Source organism: Salmo salar, unplaced genomic scaffold (assembly GCF_965601325.2).
Source record: "Salmo salar unplaced genomic scaffold, fSalSal1 ptg000536l, whole genome shotgun sequence".
Taxonomy (NCBI): Eukaryota; Metazoa; Chordata; class Actinopteri; order Salmoniformes; family Salmonidae; genus Salmo; species Salmo salar.
In genome coordinates, this window is record NW_027675413.1 from 751043 (window position 1) to 762500 (window position 11458).

The window sequence follows — 11458 nt, forward strand, 5'->3', positions numbered from 1 at the left end:
GTACTGGTCAGTCTGAGCTGTCTGATTGTGGGAGCCATATTCCTAATACACCATGAACCACTCGAGAAGTCAGAAAGTTGTAACTTGACCCATAGTGTAGAAGATGAGGAGTTTTTATGGCCTAGGTACAAAAGGTCACTCGATCTGGATAAAAAGGAAGTGAGATTAGAGTTAGGGAAGGATGTCTCAATAGAGTTCTATGCAGACCAAATGGGGTCCCTAACCTCCTGGCAGTCTAGGACTCGGACTTCATGGGGAAGATATCTGTGTAGATCCCGGTGTAACTCATGGAATCATAGCTCACACAGAGAGAGAAGGCTATGTCAATCCACACACCCAATATAGAAACAGATGGAATATAGTGAAGGCCAGGGTTTTTGACTGCAATCCAGAGCAAGGGAAGTATTGCTTGAAGATAGGAATGACCATTAAAAGCATAAAGAAAGAGGATTTAGGGTTATGGTATGTTGGCCTTGACCAGACCATTGTCGACACTGCGGTACCATTCCGAGTAGTAGAGGTTAGGACAGGAGATAGTTCTACCGCCAGCCAGAATACCAGTAGTACCCCTGATAAAACGGACATTACCCGTGTAGTCATCCAGAGCCAAGGACCGGTGAGGATAGTTCAGACGAAAGATCTTAACCTGTTGGGTCTAGGGGGCAGCATTTGCACGTCTGGATAAAAAAAATGTACCCGATTTAATCTGGTTACTAATCCTACCCAGTAACTAGAATATGCATATACTTATTATATATGGATAGAAAACACTCTAAAGTTTCTAAAACTGTTTGAATGGTGTCTGTGAGTATAACAGAACTCATTTGGCAGGCAAAACCCTGAGACATTTTCTGACAGGAAGTGGATACCTGATGTGTTGTATTGACTTTAAACCTATCCCATTGAAAAACACAGGGGTTTAGGAATATTTTGGCACTTCCTATTGCTTCCACTAGATGTCACCAGCCTTTACAAAGTGTTTTGAGTCTTCTGGAGGGAGATCTGACCGAACAAGAGCCATGGAACGATGATGGCCCATTAGACACCTTGCGCGCGAGTTGATGTTGGGTACCCTCGTTCCAATACGTTATAAAAGAGTATGCATTCGTCCACCTTGAATATTATTCATGTTCTGGTTAAAAAAGGCCCTAATTATTTATGCTATACAACGTTTGACATGTTTGAACAAACGTAAATATATTTTTTCCCCTCGTTCATGACGAGAAGTCCGGCTGGCTTACATCATGTGCTAACGAGACGGAGATTTTTGGACATAAATGATGAGCTTTTTTGAACAAAACTACATTCGTTATGGACCTGTGATACCTGGAAGTGACATCTGATGAAGAGAATCAAAGGTAATGGATTATTTACATAGTATTTTCGATTTTAGATCTCCCCAACATGACGTCTAGTCTGTATCGCAACGCGTATTTTTCTGGGCGCAGTGCTCAGATTATTGCAAAGTGTGATTTCCCAGTAAGGTTATTTTTAAATCTGGCAAGTTGATTGCGTTCAAGAGATGTAAATCTATAATTCTTTAAATGACAATATAATATTTTACCAATGTTTTCTAATTTTAATTATTTAATTTCTGACGCTGACTTGACTGCCGGTTATTGGAGGGAAACGATTTCCTCAACATCAATGCCATAGTAAAACGCTGTTTTTGGATATAAATATCAACTTGATAGAACTAAAAATGCATGCATTGTCTAACATAATGTCCTAGGAGTGTCATCTGATGGAGATTGTAAAAGGTTAGTGCATCATTTTAGCTGGTTTTATGGTTTTGGTGACCCTGTCTTTGACTTGACAAAACATTACACACAACTCTTGTAAATGTACTGTCCTAACATACTCTAAATTTATGCTTTCGCCGTAAAACCTTTTTGAAATCGTAAAACGTGGTTAGATTAAGGAGATGTTTATCTTTCAAATGGTGTAACATAGTTGTATTTTTGAAAAATGTGAATTTTGACATTTATTTGGATTCAAATTTGCCGCTCTTGAAATGCACCTGCTGTTGATGGAGTGCACCACGGGTGGCACGCTAGCGTCCCACCTAGCCCCAAGAGGTTGAAGGTAGAGCAGGGCTTTATTATGGACAGACTTCTCCCATTCTTAGCTACTGTCGTATCAATATGTTTTGACCATGGCAGTTTACAATCCAGGGTTACTCCAAGCAGTTTAGTCACCTCAACTTGCTCAATTTCCACATTATTCATTACGAGATGAACAGGTGAGCAGTACGCGTCTATGTAATGAGAGCATGAACAGTGTGAGGACCGTTAAAACGTCTTAGGGCTAGGGGGCAGTTTTCGGAAGTTCGGAGAGTCTGGCGAGCCCAAAGTAAAATGCCTGTTACTCAGGCCCAGAAGCTATGCATATAATTGGTAGATTTGGAAAGAAAACACTCTGACGTTTCCAAAATTGTTAAAACTGTATGTGGTACTGTATGTGGATGATCAGGGCTTTATTCAGAAAAAGTTTCTTGGGCTACTTTGATTTGCCAAGTGGGCGAGATGTGAATTCCGTGTTTAATTTCATGGACAAACTTGTTGTTCAAACCTACGATGGCTCACCTTCAAGGGAACGTATCTGCTATTTGTATTTCCAGCTAAGTCCCCTCCTGTTCCATGGTTTAACAAGCGATGACCACTCTACTTCCATTGTCAACTAACTCCTCACATGAACTGGAAGCCACGTCTCATGTGGCCCACTCAACCACTGGCACATTGAATGTTTCCTCTCCAAGCACGGTGAGGGAACCCCTGTTAATTTTCTCTCATTACTTTATGTAGAGTCAATCACAAACACAATCACATTATTACACATCTATGATTTGACTCCTTGCTTGGACTAACTCATTCTTAGCTCTTTTGTCTCACTGTGTAGTGTTTTTGTGTTGTCTTCCCAGTCAAACCCTGCCCTGCACTGGTCAAGCCTCTGAACACCTCAACTCATGCCTCATACCCTCATTCAATCACTGCTGTGATCCCTTCCCAAAATGGTGTAAGTAGCCCTCTCATTCCTATTCCCCATAATATTGTACTATAAGTGTCTTTATTAAATGCTTTAGGTTAAAATAATTACTCTTTGACGATTTTTGAAACACATTTTTGACATCTCTGTGCGTTCTGCTCCTATACTGTGGGTCTCCCATCCTCCTCAACAACAGACATGTCTAATAACGTGTAATACAATTCATCATTAATAATTCTGCAAGTTTTCTGTTTTCAGAAGCCTGATTCTACTCACTGTGGTAGTGTGGAAGTGTTGAGCTGTATTATTTGGCCTGTGGTCCTGTTGTCCCCAGTCCCAGTGGTGAAGATAATGTCTTAATTGAGCTTCTTGTCTGTGACTGAGATACGTAATCTGCACATTTACTAAAACGTCAGCTCTCATCTCTCCCAATGTTCTCAATGTCAAACAATGAAGGCCGGGTAGTTTTTTTTCATGATTGCAACCCAGGTCATTTTAGTCGGCTGGACCTCGCTACATATTCGTCGCCAGACCCACTGGCTCCAGGTCATCTACAAGTCTATGCTAGGTAAAGCTCTGCCTTATCTCAGCTCACTGGTCACGATAACAACACACACTCGTAGCAAGCGCTCCAGCAGGTACATCTCACTGGTCATCCCCAAAGCCAACACCTCCTTTGGCCGCCTCTCCTTCCAGTTCTCTGCTGCCAATGACTGGAATGAATTGCAAAAATCGCTGAAGCCGGAGACTTATTGCTCCCTCACTAACTTTAAACATCAGCTATCTGAGCAGCTAACCGATCGCTGCAGCTGTACATAGTCCATCTGTAAATAGCCCAACCAATCTACCTACCTCATCATTGTTTTTATTTACTTTGCTGCTCTTTTGCACACCAGTATCACTACTTGCACATCATCATCTGCTCATCTATCACTCCAGTGTTAATCTGCTAAATTGTGATTACTTTGCTACTATGGCCTATTTATTGCCATAAGTCCTCACGCCATTTGCACAACCTGTATATAGACTTTTTTTTAAATTTTGTGTTGACTGTACACTTGTTTATTCTATGTAACTCTGTGTTGTTGTTTCTGTCACACTGCTTTGCTTTATTCTTGGCCAGGTCGCAGTTGTAAATGAGAACTTCTCAACTAGCAACCTTGTTAAATAAAGTTGAAATAATAAAAATAAAAATATCCTATATCATAATGAGTCAGATTACATGGAGAGGGGGGACCTGATCCTAGATCATAATGAATCAGATTACATGGAGAGGGGGGACCTGATCCTATATCATAATGAATCAGATTACATGGAGAGGGGGGGACCTGATCCTAGATCATAATGAATCAGATTACATGGAGAGGGGGGACCTGATCCTAGATCATAATGAATCAGATTACATGGAGAGGGGGGACCTGATCCTAGATTATAATGAGTCAGATTACATGGAGAGGAGGGACCTGATCCTAGATCATAATGAGTCAGATTACATGGAGAGGGGGGACCTGATCCTAGATCATAAATAATCAGATTACATGGAGAGGGGGGGACCTGATCCTAGATTATAATGAGTCAGATTACATGGAGAGGGGGGACCTGATCCTAGATCATAATGAATCAGATTACATGGAAAGGGGGGGACCTGATCCTAGATTATAATGAGTCAGATTACATGGAGAGGGGGGGACCTGATCCTAGATCATAATGAATCAGATTACATGGAGAGGAGGGACCTGATCCTAGATCATAATGAATCAGATTACATGGAGAGGGGGGACCTGATCCTAGATCATAATGAATCAGATTACATGGAGAGACGGATATATATAATATAGGCTACTATTTTTTAAATATTTAATATGCCATAAACTATTGTTTTTTTAACAGTTTCATTAATTCATTGTAATTAACTTAATCATTATGACACACCCCTCTCTATTGTCATTGGTTGCACTAATTGCACTGTTTGTCAACATAACCTGGTTCAAGTATTGATGACATCACCCTGAAGAAGGCACAGTGATGCTGAAACGTTGGTAAATACCCAATAAATTACTGGGAGTTTATATATGGAGTGTGGGATTCTCTTTATTTTGATAGTTTATAACTCTTATGTAGTTGCCATCTTTTTGTGTTTTTCAGGCAGCCTGGGAAAGAACTGAAAAAACTCACTAAAGAGTCAAGACAGAGACACCAGAAAGACCCAAGAAGACTTGGACGCAGCATCAGAGGACAGAGAGGGATGTTCAGAACTCACTCAGTCTGGTCAGTTGGTGAGGGTAGACTTGGAGGCTGCTTACCTGACACGAAGTCTGGAGGACATGGAGGAAGTCCCCCCTCCTCTCCCCTACCTTCCCTATACCCCCCTCCTCTCCCCTACCTTCCCTATACCCCCCTGTCCCCTACCTTCCCTATACCCCCCTCCTCTCCCCTACCTTCCCTATACCCCCTCCTCTCCCCTACCTTCCCTATACCCCCCTCCTCTCCCCTACCTTCCCTATACCCCCTCCTCTCCCCTACCTTCCCTATACCCCCCCCTCTCCTCTACCTTCCTATACCCCCTCCTCTCCCCTACCTTCCCTATACCCCCTCCTCTCCCCTACCTTCCCTATACCCCCCTCCTCTCCCCTACCTTCCCTATACCCCCCTCCTCTCCCCTACCTTCCCTATACCCCCCCCTCTCCCCTACCTTCCCTATACCCCCTCCTCTCCCCTACCTTCCCTATACCCCCTCCCCTACCTTCCCTATACCCCCTCCTCTCCCCTACATTCCCTATACCCCCTCCTCTCCCCTACATTCCCTATACCCCCTCCTCTCCTCTACCTTCCCTATACCCCCTCCTCTCCCCTACCTTCCCTATACCCCCTCCTCTCCCCTACCTTCCCTATACCCCCTCCTCTCCTCTACCTTCCCTATACCCCCTCCTCTCCCCTACCTTCCCTATACCCCCCCTCCTCTCCCCTACCTTCCCTATACCCCCTCCTCTCCCCTACCTTCCCTATACCCCCTCTTCTCCCCTACCTTCCCTATACCCCCTCCTCTCCCTTATACCCCCTCCTCTCCCCTACCTTCCCTATACCCCCTCCTCTCCCCTACCTTCCCTATACACCCTCCTCTCCCTTATACCCCCTCCTCTCCCCTATAACCCCTCCTCTCCCCTACCATCCCTATACCCCCCTCCTCTCCCCTACCTTCCCTATAACCCCTCCTCTCCCCTACCTTCCCTATACCCCCTCCTCTCCCCTATCTTCCCTATACCCCCTCCTCTCCCCTACCTTCCCTATACCCCCTCCTCTCCCCTACCTTCCCTATAACCCCTCCTCTCCCCTACCTTCCCTATACCCCCCTCCTCTCCCCTACCTTCCCTATACCCCCTCCTCTCCCCTACCTTCCCTATACCCTAATCCTCCTCCCCCCTACCTTCCCTATACCCCCCCTCCTCTCCCCTACCTTCCCTATACCCCCTCCTCTCCCCTACCTTCCCTATACCCTCCTCCTCTCCCCTACCTTCCCTATACCTCCCCTCCTCTCCCCTACCTTCCCTATACCCCCTCCTCTCCCCTACCTTCCCTATACCCCCTCCTCTCCCCTACCTTCCCTATACCCCCTCCTCTCCCCTACCTTCCCTATACCCCCCCTCCTCTCCCCTACCTTCCCTATACCCCTCTCCTCTCCCCTACCTTCCCTATACCCCCTCCTGTCCCCTACCTTCCCTATACCCCCTCCTCTCCTCTACCTTCCCTATACCCCCTCCTCTCCCCCACCTTCCCTATGCCCCCTCCTCTCCCCCACCTTCCCTATACCCCCTCCTCTCCCCTACCTTCCCTATACCCCCTCCTCTCCCCTACCTTCCCTATAACCCCTCCTCTCCCCTACCTTCCCTATAACCCCCTCCTCTCCCCTACCTTCCCTATACCCCCCTCCTGTCCCCTACCTTCCCTATACCCCCCCCCATTATGTTGGAACATCATGTTTATTTTTTTGAATCTTGTCTTTGTTTGTGATCAGGTTAGAAGAGAATGACTCCTCAACCCAAGAGGCCCTGGAGCAGCTGTGATCAGGTTAGAAGAGAATGACTCCTCAACCCAAGAGGTCCTGGAGCAGCTGTGATCAGGTTAGAAGAGAATGACTCCTCAACCCAAGAGGCCCTGGAGCAGCAGTGTGGAAACATTTGGGGAAATTTAAGGAAGGTTTCCTGGTAAAGAGGATTGACTGTTACGTAAAGGGTCAGAGCCACTGAGTGGACAAAATATTAAGGATACCTTCCTAATATTGAGTTGCGCCTGGTCAGTTTGTCATGGAAAGAAAGGTGTCCTTAATGTTTTGTGTAAATTACATAATAACTATACATTTATGGATTGATTTATATAGCCTATTGTTTTCTATTTATTCAACCTGCCATCTACCCACCTGGGGACTGAGGGTTATGAGAGAACCCCCACATCACTAGCTTCTCTTTATTCAACCTGCCATCTACCCACCTGGGGACTGAGGGTTATGAGAGAACCCCCACATCACTAGCTTCTCTTTATTCAACCTGCCATCTACCCACCTGGGGACTGAGGGTTATGAGAGAACCCCCACATCACTAGCTTCTCTTTATTCAACCTGCCATCTACCCACCTGGGGACTGAGGGTTATGAGAGAACCCCCACATCACTAGCTTCTCTTTATTCAACCTGCCATCTACCCACCTGGGGACTGAGGGTTATGAGAGAACCCCCACATCACTAGCTTCTCTTTATTCAACCTGCCATCTACCCACCTGGGGACTGAGGGTTATGAGAGAACCCCCACATCACTAGCTTGCAGGTTCTGCAGCCTTGTAAAGATAAGGAGGGGATGAATGGGAGGCAGGTTGGCATTTATTGTCATGAATCTTGCCCTGGAGGCAGGTTGGTATTTATTGTCATGAATCTTGCCCTGGAGGCAGGTTGGCATTTATTGTTATGAATCTTGTTCTGGAGGCAGGTTGGCATTTATTGTCATGAATCTTGTTCTGGAGGCAGGTTGGCATTTATTGGTATGAATCTTGCCCTCTAGGCAGTTCAGCAAAGTATTCACTAGCTGGCACAGGCACAAAGTAATACAATCAGATTTTAATCCTTACCTCAACCCTAACCACACTGCTAATCCTTCCCTTAAATTAAGACCATAAAACAACATTATTTTCCACAGCCAATTCTGACTTTGCAGCTGACATATCTAGAGGAAATCGCACAGTTCTGCCTCCAGGTCAAGATTCATGACAAACGTCAACATGAGACAGGGAGAAGCAATGTAAAAATCAATAACGAAATTGTTTTCACAATAAACATGCTTTTTCTTGTTTCAAGTATGTTTTATTATGAAAAGTACAATATATCCATGTATACTTGTACAACTATGGAGCGTATGTCCACATATAATTGTACAATTTGTTTTTCCAACATAAAAGACAAGAAATGATCACATTGGTATTTTAACAGTGTTATTGTAAGAGTTTAAATGTTTAAACAGAGGATACATCTAAAACAGGATAAAACAAGTGCAGTATGTTGTGAGAATGTTACTTTAACGTCGACTCATAACGTCACACTATAACTTCATGGGAGTCTTGTGGAAAGACTAACGGTGTTATTGTAAGAGGTCATGGGTCAAGGTCCTCACAATTATAGGAAGATGCGCATGTGTGTGTGTATGTGTCCTGTTTGTGTGTGTGTGTGTGTGTGTGTGTGTGTGTGTGTGTGTGTGTGTGTGTGTGTGTGTGTGTGTGTGTGTCCAGTGTGTGTGTGTCCAGTGTGTGTGTGTGTGTGTGTGTGTGAGTCCAGTGTGTGTGTGTTTGTTTGTCTAGTGTGTGTGTGTGTGTGTGTGTGTTTGTTTTTGTCCAGTGTGTGTGTGTGTGTGTGTGTTTGTCCAGTGTGTGTGTGTGTGTTTGTCCAGTGTGTGTGTGTGTGTGTGTTTGTCCAGTGTGTGTGTGTGTGTGTTTGTCCAGTGTGTGTGTGTGTGTGTGTTTGTCCAGTGTGTGTGTGTGTGTGTGTTTGTCCAGTGTGTGTGTGTGTGTGTCCAGTGTGTGTGTGTGTGTGTCCAGTGTGTGTGTGTGTGTGTTTGTCCAGTGTGTGTGTGTGTTTGTCCAGTGTGTGTGTGTGTGTGTGTGTGTGTGTTTGTCCAGTTTGTGTGTGTGTGTTTGTCCAGTGTGTGTGTGTGTGTGTTTGTGTGTGTGTTTGTCCAGTGTGTGTGTGTGTGTGTGTTTGTCCAGTGTGTGTGTGTGTGTGTGTTTGTCCAGTGTGTGTGTGTGTGTGTTTGTCCAGTGTGTGTGTGTGTGTGTGTGTTTGTCCAGTGTGTGTGTGTGTGTGTGTGTTTGTCCAGTGTGTGTGTGTGTGTGTGTGTTTGTCCAGTGTGTGTGTGTGTGTGTGTGTGTTTGTCCAGTGTGTGTGTGTGTGTGTGTGTTTGTCCAGTGTGTGTGTGTGTGTGTGTGTGTTTGTCCAGTGTGTGTGTGTGTGTGTGTGTGTTTGTCCAGTGTGTGTGTGTGTGTTTGTCCAGTGTGTGTGTGTGTGTTTGTCCAGTGTGTGTGTGTGTGTGTGTGTGTGTCCAGTGTGTGTGTGTCCAGTGTGTGTGTGTCCAGTGTGTGTGTGTGTGTGTGTCCAGTGTGTGTGTGTGTGTGTCCAGTGTGTGTGTGTGTGTGTGTCCAGTGTGTGTGTGTGTGTGTCCAGTGTGTGTGTGTGTGTGTCCAGTGTGTGTGTGTGTGTGTCCAGTGTGTGTGTGTGTGTGTCCAGTGTGTGTGTGTGTGTGTCCAGTGTGTGTGTGTGTGTGTCCAGTGTGTGTGTGTGTCCAGTGTGTGTGTGTGTCCAGTGTGTGTGTGTTTGTCTAGTGTGTGTGTCCAGTGTGTGTGTGTCTGTGTGTATCCAGTGTTTGTGTGTGTGTGTGTCCAGTGTGTGTGTTTGTCCACTTTGTTTGTCCAGTGTGTGTGTGTGTCCAGTGTGTGTGTGTGTGTGTGTGTGTATTTTTGTTTGACCAGTGTGTGTGTGTGTGTGTCCAGTGTGTGTGTGTGTGTGTGTGTGTGTGTGTGTGTGTCCAGTGTGTGTGTGTGTGTGTGTGTGTCCAGTGTGTGTGTGTGTATGTGTGTGAGTGTGTGTGTGTTTTCATTTGTCCAGTGTGTGTGTGTGTGTGTAAGTGTGTGTGTGTGTGTGTGTGTGTGTGTGTGTCCAGTGTGTGTGTGTGTGTGTGTGTGTGTGTGTGTGTGTGTGTGTGTGTCCAGTGTGTCCAGTGTGTGTGTGTGTGTGTGTGTCCAGTTATTATTTCAGGGACACTGAGTCGCCACCATCATAAACCCTAAATCCTGGATAGAGGGGCTCAGTGAATGTGGAGGTGAATGTGATCAGGTGGGTCAGTGTGTCAGAGGAGGCTCTATAGAAGGACAGAGTGCCGGCTGACCAGTCCAGATACACTCCTACTCTGTGGGAGCTGGAGGAGGGGACGTCTATGGTAGTGGAGTTATTATTATGCCAGGCAGAGTAACTGTTGTCAGAGCAGAACAGACTCCAGGACTTGTCATTACATCCAAGACAACAGTCATCACCCCCTCCTCTCCTGCTGATTCCTTTATATGTCACTCCTATACCAGCCCCCATTATCCCACTCCACTCTACCTCCCAGTAACAGCGCCCAGTCAGACCCTCTCTACACAGCACCTGTCTACAGTCCTCAAATCTCTCTGGGTGATCAGGATACGGCTGCTCCTCTCTCCTCCATGTCACCTTTCTGTTCTCCTCAGACAGAGAGAGGAGTCTGTTTACTGTGTTTAGGTCCAGTGTGAGATCACAGACATCTGATGGATGAAACCAGACACAATATTAGAAATCATCATCATTCACATTAGAATGTTAACTCACTTTTCACTAATTCATTTAATGTAGATGTTTCTAGGTATCAAAAGGAGAAGTTAAGGTAACTTGAGACTTGTTGAATGATCATATGTTATACTGTATGGTAATATAATACACACTTATTCACATTAATTACACACACACACACACACACACACACAGCAACTCTTTGTAAACGTTGGTGTCCCTGATTTCTGCTTCTGTAGAACTACAGATGATATTTAATATGACCAAGTCAGTAATGATGGTGGTCTTTGACTTAACTTGAATTAAGACTTATTCTTAGTCATATTCTTCACAGCAGTCAACACTCACATTTTCTAAGTCCAGGTTTCATTCTGTTCTCTCCACCATGTTCCACACTGTAGCAGTAAGCAGAAGAACAGACAGTCATTGAGGGATACACCTGAACTCACACACACACACACACACACACACACACACACACACACACACACACACACACACGCACACGCACACGCACTGGTCAAGCGTTGGTAAGAGCGTTTTCAGTGTTTGTGTCCAGTGTGTGTGTGTGAGTTCAGTATGTGTGAGTGTCCTGTGTGAGTGTGTGTGTGTCCAGTGTGTGTGTGTGTGTCCAGTG

The 11458-nt window shown here is 45.3% G+C and overlaps 1 long non-coding RNA gene and 1 pseudogene across 1 annotated transcript; one reads left to right on the plus strand and one right to left on the minus strand.

Moving 5' to 3' along the window:
- Positions 1-1733: 1733 nt before the first annotated feature.
- Positions 1734-4229, plus strand: LOC145876277 (uncharacterized). Its single transcript, XR_014391480.1, has 3 exons — positions 1734-2762; positions 2921-3015; positions 3244-4229. It is a non-coding gene; the product is annotated as an uncharacterized LOC145876277 (long non-coding RNA).
- Positions 4230-8990: 4761 nt separating this feature from the next.
- On the minus strand, positions 8991-10818 carry LOC145876261 (stonustoxin subunit beta pseudogene; annotated as a pseudogene).
- Positions 10819-11458: the final 640 nt, after the last annotated feature.